The sequence below is a fragment of the Trichoplusia ni genome, chromosome 1 (assembly GCF_003590095.1).
Source record: "Trichoplusia ni isolate ovarian cell line Hi5 chromosome 1, tn1, whole genome shotgun sequence".
Lineage (NCBI taxonomy): Eukaryota > Metazoa > Arthropoda > Insecta > Lepidoptera > Noctuidae > Trichoplusia > Trichoplusia ni.
The window spans coordinates 16,470,014-16,496,981 of NC_039478.1; the positions used below are offsets into that span (position 1 = coordinate 16,470,014).

General features: G+C 35.8%; 1 protein-coding gene across 6 annotated transcripts in view; it reads left to right on the plus strand.

The window, feature by feature from the left end:
* Nucleotides 1–26,968, plus strand: part of LOC113497265 (tyrosine-protein kinase Src64B) — a 65,757-nt gene that overhangs the window by 26,590 nt on the left and 12,199 nt on the right. For 3 of the 6 annotated variants that reach the window (XM_026876741.1, XM_026876784.1, XM_026876756.1), the window contains exon 2: nucleotides 4,198–4,227. The exons of 2 other annotated variants lie outside the window; for them this stretch is intronic. The gene's annotated coding sequence lies outside the window, so the exon portion shown is untranslated. Of the gene's footprint in view, nucleotides 1–4,197; nucleotides 4,228–19,225; nucleotides 19,559–26,968 lie in introns of those variants that run through there. One more of the 6 variants, XM_026876775.1, reaches the window with a different exon arrangement.

Here is a 26,968-nt window from a genome sequence, read left to right on the forward strand (position 1 = left end):
AGAAAAATAAGACAAATACAATTTAAACAAAAAAGAAAAGAATACTAGCATAACCTAAGTTATATTTCCACATCTGGATACACAAGATTGGATTACTGGTTCTCCACGTACCAGTGTAATACCATAAAACACAGATCATTAGCATATTTGCTTAAATCTTAGCGAGATACGATCAGTATAGCTTTATATGTATCAAGAACATTATCTGTGACATGTTTAAATGTGCGTGGCATTTCGAAGGGATACTTTAGCATTTAAAGGTTAATCGCCTGCGGGTCATTAAAAAACTGCTAAGCATTACGATCAACTTCGTGGTTAACCTGATTTCGCTGTAATTAGTTCCCTTTGCCTGTTTATGTCCAAACTAGCTGTTGCCCGCGACTTCGTCCACGTGGTTAGAATTTACCCCGATTTTTCTACATTTTCCATTGTATCTTCGCTCCTATTAGTCGCAGCGTGATGTTATATAGCCTATAGCCTTCCGTGATAAATGGTCTATTCAACACAAAAAGAATTTTTCAAATCGAACCAGTAGTTCCTGAGATTAGCGCGTTCAAACAAACAAACAAACAAATTCTTCAGCTTTATATATTAGTATAGATAATGGTACCATAAAGGATATCGCCTTGCAACAAACCAATTGATCAATATTGATAGTCGATGAGGCTGGGAGACATGGTTGGATTAATCCACACCGCGTTGATCTATTGGTGTCAAACAGTGCATAGTACCGTTTTTGGCTTTGCGTTTTCTATAAATATGTATGTTGTTCTAAGGAATATTAATATAGATGAATGTTGCTGGTCCTAAACTAAACATCCAGGTTAAACAACGAAAAATCAAGAGTCATATGATGGGTGATACATTTTTTACCATCCCTTTTTTTTATTACGGATTTCTCAGTGGCGCAGATCGGAGACGCGCTTCAACTGATTTTAAGTTCTAAAGATCCCTAAAATGTATTGCAAAACAATCAATGAGCGAAAGTTAAAACTTTACTTAAACTGCAGCCTACTTATCGTCAAACATAGTTCTCACATTCCATTTTCTCCATTACAAAATTAGCATAAGTATTCGAATTTTCGCCATTTAATTTACATTCACTTTCAATACATCATCATATAAGTTGTATATAAATCTTAAGCGGAGATTTCTCAATGGGCGTGTAAGCATAATCTCAAATGAAATTCAATTAACCCAACAAACTGTAGGACCATTAGTTAATCTGCTCCATCATCACGCAGTAATAAAATTGTAGCTTATGCGGGATTAGCGGCTGATAGTTTGTTCGTATGCGGGCTGAGATATTACACACTAAACCATTTATTTATAGAATAGTATTGTTCAGCTGTTTTAAGAGCGTGTGAGCGTGTTCGGGATTCATCTAAATTTTCGATAATCCTTATTGTTGTTTATATTGTTAAGGCTATAAACTTCTGTTTTTCTTTTTTTTTATATATCACACTCGAAAGTAATTTGCCTTTATTTTCTATGTAATTATGAAACTGAGCTTACAAGACTTATTAAATACATGTTTCATAAAGTTAGATTTCCTTGCACAATCATCATAAAATTTAAATGAAAGATTAATATCCAGCGGATAGCTGCAAATATTTCACTTTTGCTGATAACAAAATACAGCGATAACGTTTGCCAAGCGTGGTAAATATACGCAATAATTATTAACGACCGTTCAATGTAGCGGTGGATTAAAATACCCGTATTCGACGAACATTTACGGCTTAACATTGCGATGGATCAAAAATCTCGCCTCCATAAATAAATATGCAACCGTACAAGTACTTAATTACCTTAAGTACTATACGTATAGGAGTATTTGTTTGTGTTCCCAAATTAGCTATGGTTATGACTATGACCCATAAAAGCCCCGTCCCCAGGGATAAGTAATTAGCAGTGCGTGACCAAAATGTCTGGGGATAAAAGCATTGACCTAACGTATTGCTTTACATCCAATTATATTTCAACTCGATTATTAAAATAGACCATCCGTTAATTAAAGAAATTGCCATTTCTTTACAGACAATATCAAATATAGTTATATGTGTACTGGAGGCACTGAAGCTGCTTGACCGTTATCCACAAAACCAATAACTCTTTAACCACCGGATTTCAAGAAATGAGTTTAATTGTATTATCGTGTTCAAAGTTTAAACGGTTGTAATAAATTAAGAAATAGGCGAGTGATGTTGAAAGGGGCTCGCCTTACCATATATCATATTCGTGAGCAGAACTTCAAAGGGCTCAGTTTCAACCATTTAGAGAAGGGTAACCGGCACGGATTGAACTAGTTATTAATTGACGTTCACTGTTATGATGATTGAAATGTGAACGATCCTTTTGAAATCACCAAAATAGTAATGATAAATATAGATTTTTAGGGGAACACTGAACTTGGTAGAATTCCAAAGCCGCTCGAAAATGGAGATATTGTTTCAACAAATGTTTGTTTTTGACTCGAATATTCTGTTCTAAACAAAGTTGTCGAGTAGTAAAACTGAAGTTGCTTCAACGGTACCTTGATAAAACACCATAAAACTCGGAATGGCAGTGCGTCTCCGATGTTTGTGGTGCGCTGACCTCGCCTTAGTGGCCGTTAACCGAAATCGACTATCGACTACCAATCATATCGTTACTTCTTACCCGACTAAATGTGAAACGCCTCTGTCTTAAAACCTCTGAGTGTTGCGCGTTGGTCACACAAAGAGGCGTATTATCGGAAACAATTGAGCTGCATGACGCCCAAACAATGGGCCGGTCCTTCAAAACTATTAAATGAGCTTACACAATATTTTGTGACGGTCAACATGATCTAAAGATACTGTGAGACCGCGCGATTGTAACTGTACTTTAGTAGCTAGACGTTTTGCAATGAGCCTTACTTATGAACAGAGCAATAAAGATACCTTTATTATTTAGCAACTTGTTCGTCTACCTAAATGAAAATTAATTATAATACCGTATAATCTTGCCTGACTTATTAACGAAAAATAGAGGCCAATTTTATGGAGCCTAAATAATGAAACAATATTTCATACAACTGATTCGGTTAAGACCCAGTTAGCTTTTGCGTGAAGTATTTTTTTGTAATCACCATGCAAATTCATAAACAGTTGAGTAAATTGCGTCTTAGGAAATGTTATTTGGAGATTGGTGAAATCATTTGAAGAATTGTCAGTAATTGCAATGGCCGTTCATTTCAACGGATCGCAAGACTAGCACGAATGTTATGTTTATTCATCCATGTCTTCTTGGAAACGAAGATCACTTAAATTGAGGATGGAAGCGAATATATTAGAAAGCATTCGTACTGTTTTCGTCTTAATTATAAAACTTTCTGTATGATTAGAAACATTGACGAATTTGTTATTTGTGTGTATGATGAATGAACACTATCAGTTAAGGAAAACAAATAATATAACTATAATAACATGCGTGTGGGGTTTAATAATTATTTATCTAAAAACGGTTTATTCACCCGAATGTATAGGAATTGCCCGAACGGTCTCTGGCCCAACCAGAGCCCTTGATCATGAGCTGACGCGGCGTTGTTGAGAGTCAAACTGACGGTGTGTGAATCGTTAAGAAACAAAAAAATAAATAAACAAACATCAAAGAAGAAATATTTAATTTTCTTTATCAAGGGGCCTTAAGCCCAACTCTAAGTAACGTATTGCGAATGTGGAAAAGAGGCACTACGCCGTGTATTGCGCCCACACGCTCCAACAACCACTATCATATTATTTGAAGTCACCACGTCTAGACCTCTAGACCTATTTTAGCAGCATTGAAACATAACCTTTGTATATACATAGCTCATACAGATTCTAGCGTTCTGTCCTAATTAGCAACGGAATAAGTAGTTCACGAAACATTCGTGTTTCAACGTCAAGAACTAAACAAATAGTAGATATTCTTGCCATTAGAATGAGTAAAACGTTTGCGAACATAGAGATAAAATACGTGGCTGTGTCTAGACAGTACTGGCTAACATTTTATTTAGTCCCAAAGTCCATATAAGCTGTCCTTGCGTCCGAAGTACCTAATTGCCACAGTTTTACAATTCACGCGTTTTTAAAAGGTATAATTTGTTTGTCCTTGTACGTGAGTTTCTTTGATCGTAATTCTGTTTTAAAATTATTTTGTGTGGTTTATAAAATAATTGTTTATTTTTTTCAGGTACGAGTCATGTAAAGCCTGGTCGTAGTGGTGAGTTATGGAATTCCAGAGAAATTGACCTGGAATTGATTAAAAAAAAGTTAATTTTCTGCCAGCTTCTAACATTAAAACTATTATACGGACGGGCCTGTTGGTCTAGTGGTTAGTGACAATGACTGCTATACCGGAGGTCGTGGGTTCGATTCCCGCCCAGGACAAATGTTGTGTGATGAGCATGATCATTTGTTCTGGTGTCTGGGTGTAATTTATCTATAATATGTATGTATTTAGAAATATTTAAGTAAGTTTATCAGTTGTCTGGTTACCATAACACAAGCTCTGCTTAGCTTGGGATCAGATAACCGTGTGTGAGTTGTCCCAGGATATATTATATATTATTATTATAAGTTTCTATGTACCGTCTTGACGGTGAAATCTACAATTAATGTAGCATTGTTTTCGTAACAAATTTCTTTATAACATGGGGGCGTATAATTTATATGTATTGTTAACAATTTCTCAGTATATAAAGCCGTGAAAGTTGCTCAACATAAAATTATACGCAATATAATTTAAATTAATAAATAACAGGGATAGGATTAATTTATTTTTATGATTTGTTGGAAAACAAGATACTAAAATATTTCTCTAAAACGACACTTACGAATAATTGTAAACAGAATATTTACATATCGAAAACAGAACAGCATTAAACAACCTTAAGTGTTTGGAATACGGAAAACACCGTTATCGACAATCGCTTTGGGTCTAAACGGTCCCACATAGGTAGAGAAATATTTAATTAGGGTATACGATCAAAAAGGTCGCGAAAAGGATTGCGGTCATAGATGTTTAGCCACAAACATATTCTTATCTATTTGTGTAACAAAATTTTGTCGCTTTACCTTTTAATAATGTTAATATTCAGTAATGCTGTTACTAGTTTCTAGTGGCACACATTTCGTTACTCTAACGATAGGCTAACACTATCAATGTATAGAATGGAAAGTGTAACGTAAGAAACAAATGAAACAAATTTGCTTCAATAATAGAAGCTCAATAATAGTATGTGTAGGATTAGGTAATTAAAGTACGTAATTCAATCTGTCCTCTAAAACAAATGACTAGCATAACTAGTGGAAATGCAGCAAAAAGGATGAATTATTGTTTCTAATTTATGAGCGAGTATGAACATAACTGTCTCCTACAGTTAATTTTTATATTTTTTACCGTTTGTTTCTACGGTGTAGAAGTCTTTTGTTTTCCAATAAAAAAAGCTCGAATATAAGCAAAAGGATTATAAATAAAAGCTGAAACTCCCCTACTTTTGAGCTTCCCCTAAGCAATAATCCGGTGTTCACAAATCGGAAAGGTCAGGATTTTTTAAAACAAATCCTGTCGGCTCAGCACTAGAATACCGTATAATATTACCAACTATTTCGCGGTCATTTTTATGGTCTCTATGTTGTGAAGGTTATAGAATTTCATTTACATTGTTACCCTGCGTGTATCGGATCGTTGAACTTTGGAAAGTATAGGTTTAAGCGGGTTTCACAACCCTGCCGTAGTTTGTTGACCGCTACAGGATGGGAAAATCCGATTATATGTATTACCTACCGTAGAAAATAGAAAAGCACCAATCAGTTAAGTAGGCTCTAATAATGAAAGCCTTCAAATTTACCTATAACATTTTCATTACCACCCCCAAAAGGAAGATAGTATCTGTATTGGTGTTATTATACAAGTATAATGAAACACCTTATTGGTCCAAGTTTATATTTATTAAGTTTCATTAATTAGAAGAAATAATACAAGAAGATATTTGGTGAAAGAGAGGGAGAGTCAGCCAAGCTCAAATGGCATTAAAAAACATCGGTAACGTTCCGTTAATAAAGTTTAATTTATTCCAATTAAGGTTAAACATTTCTGTAACGTAAAATGATAGACGCATATCATAATTTTAACGAAAATTAATTGATACTTTGTAAATATTTTTCCTTTTTCAATATTAAGAGTGTAGCGCTTTCGAATAATCACTTTCGGAGTTCCACAGTTTTATCCAACGTTGGATGTTATCCAAACAAACCTGGTGAATATTCATTGAAAGCAAAAATCTATACGCCTTTGTTACTTTCCCCGTAACACAATTACTGAATTGCATGCTACGTGTAGTGCTCGCCTTAATTCTTTTATTATACTGGAATTTCTCAATAGAGGCAAATTATTTATTGTTATTTATATAACACCGCGTATGGGAACACCGTGACACGATTGAGTTAAATAGGGCAGTGAATAATAGCAACAATACTCATAAGCCAGTCCTTGGCGGTGTAATGAAACGCTGTCAAGATTGACAATGGTCCATGGCACCCTGCGGGGATCAGCGCCGATTTAATTGCAGTTATTACGCAACCGACCGGCCATTAGGTCGTCAAACCAATGAGCGGTTGGCCGCGAAACACAGCGCACAAAGATTCTCACGTCTGCTACACTTCACCTAGCTGTCTAACAACGTGATTGAAGTAAACACAGGAATATACAGCAGTTTGCCTCTTTTATGGTGGGGTGCCGGTCTGACGATTACTTTAAAAAGACATCGCTTTATGTTAATGGGTACTTCTTTGCGAAACAAGCGCCCATTCAGAAACGACCTTCGTGAATACACAATTTGTTTGAATCGCAAAGCACCTAGCATTTTGTTACCTAGAACTCAATTCCGTTACTTGAATTCATTTACACGAAAACAAAATATTTTGTAAATACCTGAGTAAATAATACATTTTGATAGTTCTCTTTACTGCGAGGCAACACGAAGTCTTTGTTGAGACGAAAATATGTCTCCGGAATCCTCCTAACTACTTAAAAACTTAGTTAACAATATTTTGAGAAACAAGGTATTTCTCCTAAATATAAATGTTTCCGAGCAAAAATATACGTATACAAACTCTTCTCGTAGGTACTTATTATGAGAACAAAATGAAATAAAATTACTTGGTTGTACCTCTTTGTTTCAAGTTTGCTTTCAATTTATATAGAAACGATTGGTTCGGGTCGAGACCACCATTACGGTTTCTGAAAGCCCGATGGGGCTCGTTTGACGAAAAACGAGAGCGGAGGGCGCATAGACTGCCCTATTACTGGCTTTTGGGATGGAATTTTTAGGACCGTCGACGTGCCGAACAACGCCAAAAGTTTCAACAATCATATCAATATTTTAACAACGAAAACTACGAACTTGGATATTTAAATAGCGGCAAGCCAAAATTAAGGGCGTGGTTTAGTTATGATGATTAGAGAAATTTAGTTTTATAATCAGTTCATTGTTTACTATTAAGCACTAGATTGTTTGTTTTAAAATACATCCTTATATACAAGGCTATACAGCTATCCAAGTATATTGATTCAATGCATTGTTGGATATTTGTTTACAAGCAAACCCGTAATGTCGTAACGGACCTCATTGTGTCAGCAAGTAGTTGTATAGGTATTGCCTGTCGTTACATCACCGTGTTTATACCTGTATGCAGTCAGCTGTTGAATTCTTTCGTTTCTTTATAGACAGAGTGAAAAAATATGACACAATTATGACGTTAACATACACATCGGAGTACTGATAAATATTTATAATTAAGTACCTGATGGTATTACACTTGTACCGCGTCTCGTACAAATAGGTGTTTCATGTATTACTTGTGGAGTTCCGCACCTGTGTTTGAATTTCGCCCCTAAACAACTAAAACTACACTTTCACGAATTAATGTTAGACAGCTCTGTACCTCCTTGCTTACTTGTACGTTCACAAAGTATAGAGTTACATTCGTTATTTCGAATGAAGACTTCAAAGCGTTTATTAAAAAGAAAGCGTCTATAACGTTCATATTTCTCACATGTCTAAAATGTATTTTTTTCTTAGAAATAAATTCCAATTATATTCAGTAAATCATTCTATTTGCCAGAGAGCGAGCGCAATACGTATTCCATTTGTAATTTCACATAGCCAACGGGTTTAGTCTAGCCGGCATAAAGCAAATTATGATGAAACTCGGCTCCTTGGTCGACGATGAATTTTTACTGCTTCACGTGACGACGGAATTCCTAAACCGGTGGAATTTAGTTACACGGTTTATTTTTCATCTGCTTCTAGTAATTAGATCGTGAAGTTTTTAGAAGTGCATGGACTGAATACATTCTTATATTTCTTCTAAGAATTGCTATTGTCGTGAATGTTGAAATGGTATACTTTTAATTGCTCAACGTCTGTCATTTATACGCACGTTAATAGGTAATTAGACATTGAATATGTTGACATTTAGACATATTTTTAGTTCAATAGCATGTTTTATAAGTTATTAATATATGACTACCTGAGTAGTTTAATGTTATTGGATTTTATTTGGGCATTGTGGTAAAATGCTTGAATCCACATATTTAATTAACGATTCTACATGTTTCAGTCGAACCATGAATTACGTGTTTAAATCGATCATGCCTCAACCTTCCGTCCTTTAAATAGAAAAGAAATAATATGAAAAAAAGCAAATAATTATTTTAGAAAAGAGCGGGCTACGAACTCCAGATACGTTAAACATTATTTAACATTATATTTTCAAACTCTCGCAGACCAAGTCGTCGACAACAGCTAATATTTAATGTTTTCATACGTTAACAATCTCGGGTTAAGTCTACAAGTTACAACTAAAAACATTGATCTACCAGGAAATAGTATCCATAACTGTCGGTAATTATTATGAGTTAATCGATTCCTAACGGCAATCTTATCTATTGCCTCTACATATCTCCAACTAAGCAAGGCACGGACAGTCGGACAGTTTTAGTTAGTACGCGCCAAGCTAAAAATATAATGTGCAATTGAAACTCAAGTTCAGGGACCTGGTAATGTATTTACTGTGCCGCTCCGTCTAGCACGGGGGGCAAACACCGTCAAACACCACAACACAATCATTTCTACAAGCTTTTTTTCTTTGAACGAAAAACAAAATCATATTGTAGGTAATACCGGTTTTTGTCCGCTTGCAATGAACTCGATTAAGTAGAAATATTTATTGTTCGATAGCGTAGAGCGAATTCCTGTCGTTTATTCTAATCGATAACGGGCCATAAGGCTCCACTTGGGTAGCAGAATGTCCAAATAAACATTCTATTTTATGCGTATGTAAGTTATTTGACTAGGCCTCATATAGTAGCTACTCGATGGTATTGAATTATCATAACGATCTCTATAGCTTTTTCTACTTTATTAAAACGTATTTTATTACTATTTTAATATTAGTCTCCCTAACTGCTTGTTTCCGAACAAAGTATTTGTTGAAACGAGAATGTGTGAAACCCTTCAGGGCGTGCGTCATAATTACGCGCCAAGCGAACGCTCTCCAAACAGCTTCAAACCTCTGACAACGCAAAAATAAAATGTTGTCCCTCCACTCTTAAAAAAGAGTTAACGCGCCCCCACGTTTAGCAGCCAGTCTGAAGTATAATTTTCGTTTAGGTATCAGTAAACACGTTATTATTGCGTGGCAGAGGTTTATGTTAATAAATATTTATTACACTCTTAACGTTTGCCTTCAACCTTTACTTAAACTGCTGAAATAAAAGCTAATTGATATTTTCTCAAGTCTATAAATTACGTTCACTGGAAAATAAAATTCAAGTACAAAATCGTGTTCAATGCCAGTTGCCATATTGGCGTCAGTGCAATATCCGAAGATAGCTCCAATACGAGCGTCGAACATGGTTTGACTCCTCATATCGAACATTCCTCGTGAACGTGGAACGAGTCTTAAGAATGTGTTAGACTACAAAGAGATCTCAGTTATTTCCAGTGATTCCAGATGCTCCTGGCACAAAAACAATTCAGAAATCTATTTGTGACACATTTTGCTTAAATTTTCCTCGGTTCAACGCTGGTTGAAGACAATAAAATAATATCTCTTCTATTAGACAGCAAAATTAAATTGTGAATTCCGAAAATGCTGACACCCTTTCCGCACAGGATTTATGAATGGGTTGCGTTGACATTGATTTATTTTTGGTTCCGTGAAAATACATTCTACCCAAACAAATGTAGGAAATGGTTATGCAAAACAATGGGAGCAGATAGAACCCACGTGATAATTGATTGCTGTAAATTGGTCAATTTGAACTAGGTACTAGAGATGCATGATAACGAAAAGGTGGAACTAGTCTTATAAGAGGAGGTAGGGTCGTTGGGAACTGGCGCGCCGTCGCAGAGCGGTGTAATTGAGCATATGATACGTGGCGCGCTGACCGGCTGTGTCCATTCTCTGGGAACGAAATCCTCAGGGCTGGCTGTAACTCGATATATTAACTGGTCCCGTACCTATACACCACCCGGCGTTATCAGATTAATCGTTACTTAACCCTCAAGTGAAATGAGCCATGTAATTGTGACTGATCAAAATATGTTGTATTAAAACAAAAGTTTCTTAAACAATTGCGTGCCAGATAATTAAAAAAAAGTAATTAGTTTTCTAACGAAGTTTTCGGATGTTTGTTTGGTAAACAGTATACATATTTCAATGTGCTCATGCCTAAGTAAATTCAAACAGCTAACACGAATGGGCGTGGTTATTTTGATGATAACTATTATAATAATTCTTGCGTGTGTAAAGGACGATAAGAGAAACATATAATGATTCTATTGTGTCGTGTATTTTCTATAATATCAAATGCGTTTGACAGAACGAAATGATATATATACATTTGAATGCACAATTAACAATCCAGAAAATTAATACCACAATTTATTTGTTGATTGCTGTATTCGCAACGCACTTACAAGATATATCGGGTTCTAATCTGATCATATCATACTTTATCGTGTCAACCTTGATATCTGCACCTAATTAATACATGTAAAACAAAGTTATTAAGTGATTCAAGTAAAGATTGTGTAACAAACCATTTGCGTATGTGGTTGAGACTTCCTCTAGAACTGTGCTCAATTCTCGTACGAAAGTGTGATGGTATGTGTAAGTTATGTGGTAACCCTGAGGTAGAAACATCCATATAGCTATGTATGTGACCACATATCAGCAGGGCCGAGGCGTGTGGTCAATCTGCAGCTGCGCATTGTGTCGCAAAGTACATAAAACACACCGAACTTAACGCACTGTTTGTACAATCATAGCTTAAAACACGTGCTCGATCACGTTTTAGAACTATTTCACAAACGCGACATGAAGTCTCCTAGTCACGTAGCCATACTAGTTGAAACTACTGAAGAAATATGAAAACAAATAGCATTATCATGTTACAACCACACCTGAGTGAGTGAAAGTCCTTGAATTTGACCTTCGACACGATAATATTTATTTAAAAAGGAAATCATCTTATCGTGCAGATAGCGTATCTAAATGATGCCCGAGATATTTCTGCGAAAGCATTACGTTGATCCCCATTTATTAATACCAGATTATTTATTATAAGTTCTGCCACACAATGTTCTACATAGAAAGAAGTTGCGATAACGGGCATAAGTTGAAAGCGTAATGGTTGGTAATGTAACCAAAGAAAAGCTCATATCGCTACATTGGTCACGGCATTACCTAACACGTAAACATGACAGAAAGCCATAACATACAAATCCTTTGAGTAAAAACGACTTGCAGTATCTAGGAACCCATTGGGTATAGCCGTTGTAAAGATTTAGAGATTAGCCACGACCGCGTCGGTATTGAACAGGGTATTATGTAAACAATAAACATGATTTTACATATGTGATCTTACTAAAATAATCAGTGAGCGTGGGCAGAAAGGTTCAACACCCACGTAAGGATCGTAAGGACTCCGGTGAATATTTATGTTTAAGCGAATGCTGTTTTTCATTTCACATTGTTATCTACATGATTGTTAGCTGGGTAAAATCAACCTCTAAATGGTCTACACCCGGTGTTTTATTATCTAGTGTTGGCTTTTACGCTTCAGATATTCTATACGCCTCTCCTCAGAGCCTTTGAACTTCAGCGTCGTGGAATATCTTGGTATATTATTTACTAGTTGCTTGAGGTTAGGCTTTACAAATTTTGCTAAAGTATGTAGATAGATTTGTAGCCCATTTAAAATTCAGAACTCGATAAATTCTGGCGTAGGTAAAAAAAGAAAAAGTCTGGAGAAAAGGCTTTTTCTTTAACTGACAGCTAGTTTAGCAGACATTAGTAAATATTAAAGTTTTCGAAAGTAATTTAAATAATTTAAACTTTCAAGTTATTAAGTTTTGCTAAATTAAATGTGTCTGTTGAAATTTGTTTGCGCGAGCTACGACCCCGACTAGACGAAACTACTTGAAATTGATAACGTTGTCGCAGTCAGCACTTGACACTAGTCGTGACAGCCACTTACATTGCACTATCAGCTGTCTTGAACTCTAAGCGGAGGTTTTTACATTGTTGAACTACCTGACACTGTATGAATTTTAAATTCTCCTAGACGATACAAATTTCGTCCCGCATGAAAACAATGGTTCTTGATTGTTACAATTAGGAACTGTTCTTTCGACCCCGATAGCAACATGTACTACATTGTTTTTCATACACAATGAAGAGCTATAAAACAAACATGTATGCATACCTATAATTCTTGGTTCATGATGTCTTACAACCTATTGTGGTATGTCAGGTATTTCAAACCATAATTATCACATTAATAAAACTGCAGGCATTTTAATTACCTGTTATGTATTTAACGGGCTGCTAAGAATTTGCAGAAGCTTAATCACACAAGACAAAAACTATCGAAACATCAACGTTTGATTAAACTGTGAAAGTGATAATTAACTATCTAAATTAGTTAATTATCACTTAGTGTTCCTTGTGCGAAATTATTTTTAACTTATGCTGCTCTGTCTGTCCGTCTGGAACCAGGCTTTATCCCATGAACTGTGAAAGCCAGATAACTGTAAATTCTGATGGATTAAAGTATCAACAATAAAAATAAGCTAAATCCCTATAATTGTAAATTTTTTCCCCTCTTCTTTCTCTTAAACCTCGTCTAACAAATATCTATATCAATGTTCACAAAACGAACACTCACACAAGCCTGTTAATCCTTAATTCTTATTCTATCACTTGTTTCTAATTCAAACAGTGTGTCATGATTAAATTTTCTTGTAGCGGTTACAGTGTGAAGTCATATGCGATTATCGTGCGGTTCGTGTCCGGCCGTGGCCCCTTGCTATAACGCTGCTCACGATACATAATCAACGTCCATTTCGTCACGGTTCCTTTGAAACTTCTTCATGACATTATAACTTAAAAAATACATTTGAAAATATTTTAGTGTTATTTTTAACAAGATGTTGATGTGAAAAGAGAAATTGGCTGTTCATTACAATTACTATTTTAAAAGGTGTTTTTTTTCTTGAATTTTTATCATTTTATAGCAAGTATAATAAATAATTGTTAAGTGTTTAATTCTTCCTCACTTCAGTAACTCTGAATTGTATCTGAATGTAAATATTTCGTTTGTTTGGCTTTACTTTTTTCTATCTCAAGCCTTGCTTGTATATTTGCCTGCGTGTTTATTTTTTCATCAATATCCCGTCGGATGTTTAAATTCCGATTGAGATATCTTCGTAAAGTTCGTCATGATTGACTTAATCTTCTCTTGACTGAGTGTCGTAAAGATATAAAAGTGTAATTCTGTCTATTTGAGTGAAATGTCTGGATAAAATCTAAATTAATTAGGTGGTCGTAACAATTATACGAGTACGTTACACTTGCAATAACAATAATCTTATTTATCTTAATTAATAACAGCTGTAAAACAGAATAATAATTAATTTACAGAAAAAGTAGGTATTGAACATTGTTGGCAGCTTAGGTTGAAGACCTTAGACTAGATTCTTAATATATTTATTAAGATTCCATCTAGTAATAACATTAACCTGTATCTATATAACGTTATAAAACAAGTTCTTTTTCAACGGATATTTGATGCAAATACAAGTCGCGCGACTGGTGAAAGTCGTAAACAGACTCCAATAACGTTATAATCTTTTTACCTTCTCACATGCCAAAGGTGTGTCCAAGAGGGGCACATAAACTTTTCACAAACGCACTCCGGGGCTCAACAATACACTGTTTAATGTTTAAAACTACATACAAGCGCGAATTATACGTCGACTGCTTTACTTACAAGTACCTTTACAGTTTTGGTATAAATAGTATTTACATATAACGGAATGGCAAAGGGAGAGGGTTTCGAAACATTCAGACATCGGGAATTTTAAGGGGCTACATACAATTGTGACCGGAAAGTCGGGGATACAATAGCACTCACATAGGGTGAGAGAAATTGGCTACAATGGGTCACATTTACCTGATTTTATTAGCTAACGAATTTTACGAAATAGACCCGTGTTGAATATAAGGATAAACAGTTTTGTGACGGAATCTTTTGTTACTTAGCTGCAGAATAATATCTCACATAGGATTCAGATTGTGAAATGATGGAAAAAGAGTTGTAAAAGAAAACAAAATCGACTACAAATTTGTTGACGTTGTTCCATGGATAACGTAAGTAACATCACAGTCGTTTTCAGTCACAATCGCTTAAAAACCCTATTCTACTGTATTAAACAATTCGTATAATAAGGCTTTTTTGTACAGCGTTACTAGACGCAGGTGTCACGAAACGGATGCGAACCGGCCAGCGGCTCTTTGGGTGCGGTCGGAAACAATAAATTCATAAAACGGCCTATAACCATCGTTTTGTTAATTAACCTAGTGTATAATGTAAATATGTAGACCGAAATAGTTGAAAATTATACACTTGCTGATAATTAAGTAATTGCTCTTTTAATATTAGAAGCCAATTTTGATACGCCCCTTAGTTTTTTGTTTTATCGATCAAACAAAAGTTTTCTGAATTGTTTTAACGGGATTACGTTTTCCCAAAACTCCCAAGTGATTGGTTGTCATGACAGCATGATAATCAATAAAAATACGATACAAACTGTTGTCTCGCGAATACTCGCGCATGATAACGATTAACAAAGCCTCAAAATTATAAATTATACATACGTGCTTTATCATTTCACAGTAAACTCCGGCACCCTCCACCCTGCACAGTATTATTACTTTAGTTAGAGAAACTATATGCGAAGTTAACTCCTTTGAAAACTTTTCCTCTTAAATATGCAGCCTCTGCCCAAATGTAGTTCGTGTTGTTCTATTAATAACAGCAGAGGTGGCAAACCCTCGTTTCTATTCTACAGTAAAAACATAATAAATAAGCGTCGTCTGCACGTGACATATAATTACTCCGGCCACATTTTCACGTGACACTTACTAAATGTGAAACTCAGTCATATGAAATCAGAGACCAATTGTTTAAGACTCCTGTGATGTCATCTGGGATTTATTTCTATAATTAAATGGTAATCTGTGGAAAGGACGGTTGCAAGATGTTTAATATAATTTCACTTCTTACAAAGAGATTTCACATTCTCAACACGGAACTTTTAAATATTAGCAGATGTTAAATTTCTCGCAATCTTCATTTCATAAAGTCAATTACCTCGTTGGTAAAAATTGACAAGTGTGCTTTTATTGGTTAGACATTAAATATGTTATTATCGCTTTGCAGTTAATTCCGTTTTTTTTTATATTAAAGCGCGTCTTTTGAGTGCATTTGTTTTAGACATTATTGCCATCCAACTTAACACATTTAATTAGGGTCCTTTTGGCTGGGCTGTTAAGAAGTGTTTTAGCTTACACCGTAAGCGGACTTTCCATAATAACCCCGCTTATTTTCTCCAGAATGAGAACATAAATTGCAGACGACGACAAGTACTTACCTTCATGAAAGAACTATGTCCCAGCTTTCCTTAGCGCCTCAAGTATACCTAAATTAGGACCAGGCTATTAAGCCGTGTTTGTTATTATATACGGGAAAGTATTTCGCGTTTACCCCTTTTAGGGATCGTATTCTCGCATTAGCAGTTCCTCAAATTTTTGGGGAATAGTTTTAAAGTAATAAATTATTACGTGGTTTGCACGCGGTTCAGTTTCGGCAAAATGTAGAGAATTCTTTTCCTCCGGATAAAATGTTTATCATTTGTACAAAATTTGAAAAAAACAAACGACTTTGAAATGCCTATTTCATCCGTAAAAGCAAATATGTGTGTCGGGTACCGGCACATCCATGTTGACTGCCGACACTCCCTCGTGTAGTTCGTTATAAACCCTCAAATTGCCGTCTGTTCGGCGAATAAAACTGCCTCATATCCACAGCTGAACTCATTGAGTCACGTATGCGCACGCTACCACGGAACTGAAGATAAATATCATACACAACTCAGAGCACATAGGTTACGGTATATTATTATTGTTCGTTAAATACACTCATATTAGATAACACATATCTTCACATGTTGGTTTGCATTACCACTTATCAATTTGATAAATGTCCGTGACCGCTTTTTCCTCATTTGCATACAGACGCAGCCACAATTACGAGTGCCTGAACGTTTAATTTAACAACTTCAGAGAGCTTTGATTGGCTGTCTATTAACGTCTTTTCAAAGTCTTCAGTAAGGGAGGTTAAAGTTTTGAGTCGACAGCTCGAAGACTAATTGTTTCTCAAAGAATTAAACAAGTAATTGATGTATACGAAATTGCGTGAGCGGTGTTCGGAAGTGGGCTACGCAGTCGGCGGCATGCCAGTAGGGAAGCCCTGCGGTATTGATCGCTCGCGCCCCACGCGTTATGACCATCGGCGACAGAAGGGCGCTCCCGGCTTCCCGTAAACACTCCGCTGAGTTCAACATGTGTAATAGAAAAAAAATATTCCACACAGTTAACAAGCTAATTCGAAACTTCTAAAAATAGCTTTACGGACTACATGTTAAGTGAAGTTTGGGATATGACATACCGTACTCTAAATAAAAATATTTAGCCAGCTACGCTTTGAATTTTTATTTATTGAATAATGGCGAAATAAAATTGGTTGTGTAAATGATTACTTTGATTGAATAAAAGCTTGTCTGAAGAAGTACCGATTTGCGACCTCTGTGACCCGAGACTGGAGGTCTTTGTACTAATGGCCCGACGCCTAAGCATTGACCCTGAGCATCGAAAGTTTATTGTCCTACGAAAAATACGAATTCGCTAAAATTGTTCAAAATAACTTATTAAAAGATAATATAGTAATTCTTTTAAACAAACTGAAAATCTATTAAAAAAATTATCCTTACATTATTTAATGTTTTCTAAGGGTCTATAAATTGGCCGTAAAGGTAGGCGTCAGCCCGTGAAACTGTACTGTTATTACCTTAGCTTAGATAGAGTCGTATTCTGTAATGTTTGCATTCTTCGATTTTATTGTGTAGTATTTTATGCTTCATTACTTGTTCATGGCTGGTCGGGATCTAATCTCCCTAATGGATATCTGTTTCTCTTGGACACAAGTATTTACGAAAACACAGATTTGTCCCAGTTTGCAGTCCAGTGTTTTCAATACAAACATTGCGTCGTCGTTCGGACGCAAACATCCCGTGAGTGAAGGAAGTAGGTTAACCAAATATAATTTAATCGCTTTACGATTAAGTTGCACCGTACGTTGTTTCAATTTACCCAGCACACACGGATTGCTTAACCCTTATCACGTTACCATCCGTCGAGACAAAGTAGTTACGGAACTATATTTTGTTAAACCCGGAATGGAATTCATCTTTGTTTATCCTGCGGGCGTGTATGCGGGTGCATTGTTGTGTCACACTGTCGTTCGTGGCCCGATGTATTGCTAGTGGTTCCGCGACTGAGATAAACAAGATAAAGTGCGCGTTTAACGCCTACCTGTATGTACAAGCCTCGGTGCAGAGTATCCGGACGGTCAACGGAAATTGCTCAAACTGAGAGGGTTATGGCAGAGGGGAAATATCCAAGATATTTTCTTGTCGGGGAGCAAAGATTTAGGGCGTGAGATAGAAGGCATTTCCATGTTTACCTTCGCTCCAAGCTCGTTGAAATATTAGATCTCCATCGGAGAAGCGCCTGCAGAATTCTATTAACGCATTCGAGTCAACAGAGTTTATGCAATACTTTCAAGTGTATTGTTGAAGTTAGCCGTAAAATCGTAATGGAAGACGGTTTCGTTTGGTGAGAGTCAAACAAAACGGTGGTACGGAAGCTCATCTATTCGTCTATTCAAGGCGTAATCGCACGGTTGTCCCGGTAATCTGTTCTATTGTTTGTAGAGCCTTTGTCATAGTCGATATTGTATATACTGTGTACCGAGTCGGCACGAACGATCAACGGCTTAACGGCACAAACTTGAAGCGTTACTCATAATCGTGACTGTGTAAACTACTCGTGTGAACTTGTAATAATTTACTGATTTACAACAATTAACTGCAATTAAACCATCGGAATCGCATTGTGTGTAGCAGTTTATTCAATTTAATTATCTTTCCCTAACGGATGAACTTTGAACAATGACGTATCTATCGATACAATCACACGTTCTGCTTTTGCGAATAATATATAATTTCGAACATCGGAACTTCAATAGACCGCAGTCAATTGAAAATTGCTGGATCATCTTATTAGCCCCTAATCAGCCTTCAATGATTACTGACAAAAAAACGACAACCTTCATTTATTCCCATCAGATATCCATAAATAAAGACCTTGGTGCTTACTAATGTTAGCATCTAAGTACAAAGAGGGTATAATCTTAAACCACGTAATGTAATCAACATGAGCGGATCCAATGACCGATGTACAAGGCATTATATGTCTCAGCAACGATTTCCGGCGGATAGCGTCTAGTAATACCTCTTTTGCTGTTTCATTTGAACGTGCCCCGAGTTTTAAAAGGGCTCATTAAACGCTCAAAGATTCTTACCTGTCTCTGTGCATGGGTTTAAGAATTTGCATGTTTTATATAAACTTTGTCGATGTTGGATTTCCATAGTAATATGGGAAATATACAATAAAGGCATCCCGCATGTCAAGATGATTCGTATCAAGTAAGTTTAATCTTTTGCGATTAAAGGAATATAAAACTAAAAGTAGTTATAACAAATTAATGTTCACTGCTTGACAGACTTCTGTGTATTGTACGACATTAATATAGTGCTCACTAAGTATGACTGCTTATTTATTCAGCTTGAGTAACCGTGGCAACTGACAGGGTCTTCCTATATTTAGTCTAGATTATACGGCTGCTACCTGCCGTCATGTTCAACTTTCGTATTCAGTACTTTATTGTCATACATTCGCGTAAGTCAGTGAACGTCAACGACACACCCTGATATCGACGCTGAGCCCCGCCTAAGGAAAAACGCGTTAGGAATACATTTGTACCTCACCAGTAATGCATTCATTTTGGGCTTTTTAAGGTGAGTACTTTTGCCATTTTAATGGATTTTAATCGAAAATGTAAAAAAGAACATTGCAACATGATGCATTCAATATTTTCAAAACCTGCATTACGTAAGTACATATTCGTAGCAATTTCGTTTAAAACTTGTTCGAGGCAGCATAATACCGTAATTCTGTTTTAGATTATAATCAACAATCAGTAGTGTAAACATTCAGAATTACAAATAATATCACCAAGCTCATTGTCCAATTTCTTTTCATTTTATAATTCAAATAGCTTACAAAAACATTCTATTCAGCATTTAGATGAACAAATTACCAGAGTACTGGAGAAAAATCTTTATAATTTGGAATTATTTCAAAACCCAGTTCTTTCGGTCTGAAAAGTTTGGTTGGGCATGTTCTTATTATACGCAATGCCGGTACATATGTTATCTACGTTATTACAGACAGATCCGGATCTCAGATTACTATCCAATGCTTTGAACATTACGGTATATCAGTTGTTGTTGATTTGATTCTCCTGATAAAATACACTTAAAAAATTGGATTATCATGTTCTTGATAAGAGGACTTCGGAGGTAGAGCAAGTAGAAAGTTTATACCGATGTATTCCCGACTGAGAATTACTGTGAATAAAATCTTTTAGAAACGTGCCTATGTCTAAAATTTAGGAAACTAGTCCCAAAATAATGTTTTTGGGTAATAAAATGTCTCGAATTCCACAGGTTACTCTACCCTAGTCATCTAAGGTTCAATAACACCAAAGAAATCTATCGGCGATCCTTCCTCATTACATATGCTTATTATAAAAGAGTACCCATACAGTGTTTCCTGCATAATCAAAGGCGTCTGTTACTTCGTCAGCTTCCTATTTCATACTTTGTGTTTACACGCTCCGCTGAACAGATTGTCTAGTGGAACTTACTTGAGCACCGCCAAATGTAAACAATGGACTGATATTATGTTCGTCTACCGTTTTTCTTCGTTTTGCATCTCTTTGTTAATGAATCCGATGGATCTAAGAAATAAAAGATCAACTTGTCTAAGAAATAGTTGTTCTGTTTTGTGACCTCTGTATGTTGTACCATCGTGCCAAAACGAACTCTAGTTTGTTAACCCTAATACATATTTTACAGAACTATAGCCCAAAAAAGTGTCTAGCCAAACCGAAAAAATATGAAGTACCGACCCGAAAGAAAAAGGATTTCACCAGTGATTTATTTTATATCCCAAAGCGCTCACAAAAAGAGTAAAGGTTCTATTCTATTCTCGTTTCTTCGCAGCTGCTAAATATAACACTTGAAAAGTAACAGCCATGAACGAAGTTTGGTAAATAATTCAGGCCAGTTAGGATGCCACTCGCGGATAAATTGCTCGTTTCCAACACTTCTTCGACCTAAAAGCTTTCATGCTAGTTAAAAAGTCTCAGTTAAGAACTGAGAGCTACTCTCGCCAAGATTTGTAACTAGGGAAACAAAAAACAAATGACGGCTGGAGCATCGTGAATCAATCTCTACCTATCCTCTAAAGAACGAAGACTTCGTATAAAAATCTCGATTATTGCATAAACTTTACACATTTAACACGATTCTATTGAATAACTATTTTATGTAGTCGTTACACGAGGAATTTATAATCCACGCCATGAAGGCGTTATGCAATGAAAATTAATTTCTGCGATATTACTTGGCGTAATAGCTATTTAGTGTTGTAAATTGAATTTGCATCTAATTTATTGAGACCTGTTTATATGTTGATTCAGGCAAAATATTGCATTAAAATACCAGTTGTTGGTTAATTCTTTGCCTAACTGTAAGTAGCGCTTATCGAAGACTAAATTAATTCTTTGTGAATAATAATTTTATTATCGTATCAATGCTGTTGTCCCGGGTCTATTATCCTCGTGTTTCACATAAAAGCGTGTTTCTGTAAAATAGCGAGCACTTTAACCATAACAACATTCAGTGCAGGCAACCAGCCCATTGTGTAAGCCACAGCTGTGCTTGACGACTCAACGTCCTTTAAATACAAATCATTGTCAAGTTCAAAAGAAGAGACGCACTAACACTCATTTAAAATTATTATAATAAAATAAAAAATGTAAAGAACGCTTTGAGAACCGAAATTAAAATTAATTATTCATTTTTTTTGCGATCGTGGCCTGGTGTTTATGCATGAAATACCACAATTGCAAACATTTCGCGTTACACGCCTGAGACCAATTGCTTAATTTAACAAGTTATTGAAATAACCACTACACTGTAACCACCAACTTGTGTTTCGCGATATGTTATGTAAAATCTATGATAACATTCTTATTCACGATTAAGACATTGGCATGCCGTTGTTACACGTAACTAACGACGACTAAATCTCATGTTACTTCCTTCATTTGTGGTGAAACACAAACCACATAATATCATCATGTGCGATTTACAAGATTCCTCTCAGAAAAGCCGACAGAATTTATCACTTCAACGTTCAGAACACGTATCGAAGAACTTAATAAAACTTAGCTACCTACAGTACAATTTGAACACTCATCCAGAATTTAAAAAAACGTGTGAAAATTCATTCTTCTTACACACACTTTGACTGACAGCCTCATTAATGAATAATTTATATAATTATACTGAATGCATAATAGTTAATTTTTAGAGGACAAAAAATATGACCTATTCGTATGGTCGTAATATATTTGTGGAATTTGACGTAAACCGCAATTGTGGAATTACCCGTGAATTTTCCGCGTCGCCTTTGTTTTGGAAAATACAAAAAAAAAATGTTCTATGTGTAAAGGTAAATCAAGAGATCAATTAACCATTACCACATTTAAGTCTGTATGTATCTTTCTTTATTCGGTTGATTATCTTACATTTATTCTTCCTGATTTATAGGGACTGTAACGTATCAATTCATATAAGATCAAGCTACGCATTTGTCATTCGATATTGGGTAGCGAATAAAAAATATAGGTGTTTCCGTATTCGCTTTGTGGTTCAAGTTCAAGATTCCGCCCGCCTGGGTTATTGACCGGCCTCGGTACATGCGCGACGGGCGAATTAACTTTTCTCTGCTAAAATTTTTCCAAACTGCCTAAAAATTGGTTTATATTAACAGGCGTAAATCTGCCTTTGAAATATCGAAATTCCAATATTCAAGAGCACTTTGAAACCGTTTAAATACATCTTATTTTCAGTTTTATTTTTACCGACTGCGTCTCGTCGTTCATTCAACATTTTGGGTATTGATTATCCTCGTATCTAAAGCCGTTGTTTGAACAAGGTTCCGGTAAGCCCTTTTATTGTCCTTTGAGGCTTAATACAATCGGTTAGGGACATAGATTTACTTTATGTTGTTTGATAATGCCTTTGTTTTTGTTAGTTTCCGCGGTGTCATAATGTGTTTTCATAGTTAGCTGATAAATGAATAGTTTTTATTAAACCCATCATGAAGTTAATTTAAAATATGATACCTCGTAGATTCGTTTAAAATTTTTGTTCGAAATAGTTTGAGTCTGTTCGGCTATGGTGGCGACTAGACGTTGGTTCACGGGAACAATGGTGCGTTGGTGGTGTTATTGATTGGCAGCAACAGGTGTCTAGGGCGTCTCGTCCCCCGCATCCTGCTTCGCACCATCACCTTCACTTTCTTCTTCAACACAAAGCTTTTAAGACCTATCAAACATCTTGAATACATTTCCTTAAAAGACGTCTTCCCTTGTTCCCTAAGACTTTTTACCCTCGAAGCTACCTAGCCTTTGTAAATTAGCATTTCCCTAAAATTTATCATAATTATTTTAGGCCTAAGGTTTATTGTTCGCTGCCACGCAATTTCGTTTATGATAAACGACTCTAAACCTCAGTTATTAAAGCAACTTCTAATTCGTAATAAAAATGACAATTAACTAACGCAAAGCATTTTAATGAAAATAAAGACTCGACCGTCAGCTAATGGAACTCGACTTCTTAATTAAAATCTGTGAGAATTGCGTTGAACAGCCGCCTGTAGTGTTGTAGTCGTGATGTCGAGTTTTTCCATCTTGTTCGAAGCACGATTATCTTTATTGGCGTATCCAGTCGATAGCAATGTAAGCGTGTTTATCCGCCGGCAATCGATCTCTCGCAGTCAATTTGTTTGGTGTGTTGTGTGTAAATCGGTTCCCGAGCGCTACGACCGTCGTAGTTGGTTGCAATTTATCGATAAGCTGTTACTGTTTACTCCACTGCCTTCCCTAGTCGAGGGCAACGTGGCAATGACGCTGAAAAATGGATTGTTAGACTGTATTGTGCTTGGGGACGTTGGGACCCGAGCTGTCCACACCTTTATGTTTCACTTTACTGAAGGTTATTTTATTGAGTCTTGACATTAACTCGGATGATTTTTTTGTAGAAGTTTCTTAATTCTGTTTTATGTTTCCGCTTATTTAATGGTCAGTTAAAAATATATGAAGTAACTCATGCGTAACTAAGATGGTTTTATCGCATTGTATGCTATCGTCTTCCGTATCGGCAGTGTTTATTAACATTGGGCCTCCATTTAGTTTTTGTACGTCTGATTCTTCTTTTTTATTAGTAAGTATAATAAAATAATTTGAAAATAAAAAAATTGTACTACTGTTTTCCTTGTATTTTTTCACTGCACATATTTCTACTTCAAAATTACTGCTTAAAAATTGCGTGATGAATACTAGAATTTTAAATCAATTTATATGCATGGATGTTGATGAGAATCAAACAAAGGTGGGAAGGCATTGATATCAAGTTTAAAAATAGACTCTGATACCTAGAAAAACCGCCACGAATACCAAAAGAGTTCATCATAAGTCCGTAACAAAAGAACATCGGAATTTTATTAAGAATTTCAAAAGTTAACGATAATTTCATTAATGTTCCATTCAACGCATCGATATGTATTAGCCGGATGTTATTGTGTATTCTATACGCGACAAGTGATTGTTGACAAAACGAACGATGCCGAGTGCTTTCCGAATTAACTACGAATTCCGTACTTATAAGGAAAACATTTTGATAACATCGTATCACGGCGACGGCGCGGACGTGTAACCCTAAACCAGTTGACGGTTGAGTTACAAAGCCGTAATATCATAAGGTTACCTTATTTGATACTTGACCGAAAGAATAACATGTATTTCGTAGCTTCTAACACATCAAACATTTCCGTAACTTGGTTTTGCGACGACTGTTACTTGTGTAAGCGAGACAGCGCACTATACAGCGTAGAGTGGCATCTCCCTTCCACAACTGCAACAACCTCAGCTTAAGATTTGGTAGGCCCCTGGACATCAGATTATTTGAAGTGTATATTTGATTATTCAATCCGATTCAATCTTTATTGTTGTTCGACATTTCTTCGTTTCAATTTTGAATTCGGTTTTAGACAAAAATACACCAATATTGCTTACCTTTTCAAGTAGTAACCTGCAGTTAGTGTATAGCATAAACACTTTTTAGTACCCCTGTTATGTATTAGGAAACACTTAAGTCTATTATCCATAATTATAGATTAGATATATACCTAATTGGTTTACTCCAATAATATCTAATTTAATTTCCCTAATACAGAGATGTGTATTTAGATTGTCCGTATCAGGAATGTCAAAAATAGAATCGAGATCGCTGATTACATTGTTTGTTCTATGATTTAAGATATCAGTGGCAAAATTTCCAAATAAATAATCTTTATTTAAATGTTTTTTTTTTTTTAAGTAATCTGGATGAAGGACATCCTAAAATCTAATAGAAATATCTTACCACAGATGACGGCTATTTAGAATAATTAGAATTATACCGATGGATGTATAGAGATATACATATGTACGTCTTTATTTCAACGCACTAACGATTATTTAAGGCACTTCGTTGCAATAGACGTAGTCCAACTTAACAGTCATGGTGATAACATCTAAACTTTATTGATCGCAAACTTTAATGAAACGTTAAGCGAAGCAATAATGGCTCTATAAACTACATGGCAATTAAAATTCCTAATCCATGTCGAATCTAAGTATGACCTCGTAAAACAGAAGTCTTCGAGTGAAGCGAAGCGATCATTTACGAATGGATGGATCGACACCAGAGTAATCATTCTGGTTTCGATTCAACAATTCGTAACCATAAAGAAGTAGAATTATTTACGCAATAAAGAGTTTCTTTAAAGAAGCAGATTTAGTATCGTTTTAAATGTTAAACGACTGTCTCCGTTGAAGCTTATGGTCAATTTGATCCATCAAAGAGATTTATCCTTAGGATAAAATAAGCTAAAAAGAGGATAAGTGAGTAATGATAAAACTGTCCGAAAAGTTACAAATTCTACAACGTTATTGCTGCCTTCAAAATATAAAGTTAACAGACAATCTAATTTACTACAACATTTTGGGCAAAGCAGTCATATATACAACAAACTTCACCTGTCGGATTCACAGACCATTAGAGTTCCCTTGATAAACGTAGCCCACTGAATGTACTTAATTCACTCAATACCTACATCAGTATATCGTTACATGTCACCTGCGTACTTAAGCCGGTATAAACATATGATGTGACGTCACGCGTCAGGTGGCAACCGGCCATTTTAATCTAACAAAAAACCGGAACCTTAAGCCGTCAGACCGTTACATTGATACCACATGTCTTCATTATTCAAGGTAGGTTCGTTGTTAAGCTATCGAGAGGTTCTCGAACTCCTTAAGCATGGGAAAAGGATAACAGTTAGGTCATGACAAAATTAGGCATTTGAAACAATGTGGCTACTACAAAAATTGTAGACAAATTCTGTTGAGTGGTTGAGATAAAAAAATGATATCTATCAGTAGGTGTAACTAATACGTTGAATGTAAAAGTCACGCTTTTACGTGTCATTGCTAAACTGCTCAACCGTTTTACTAAGCTTGAACTCCAGGAAATAGGCTACTTTTACCGCAATAACTGTAACACGGGAAAGCCGCAGACAAAGTCTATATATTCATATATAGGGCTATCTGAAATAATTGCTGTATCATCAATCCCCTCATCAAAAATATCGATTGACACAGAAAGCTTATCATTCAACCAACTTTCCCCCATTTGCCGAGATAAGTGTTTGGCATTATAAATCACTACTATCATTGGCAAACAACGATCGCTCCGATACATCACTTGTTATCACGACCAAAGCCGTGGGAACTGCGTTCAACCAGTTTAACTAGAACACTGATATCGATAAGCTTTATTGGACTTCCATGTAATTAAGTGTCAATGCTTGTATCCTACATGATTCATAACTCACTGATCACGACTGGGAAGTATCTGAAGTTTTTAGGTTGGTAGACACGCCTCCACATCGGAGTAACGTTACAAGATTGTTCCCAATATGTCTGGAGACAGGAAAAATAGAAGGAAAGGAAAGCATCCCATTGGTTTTAG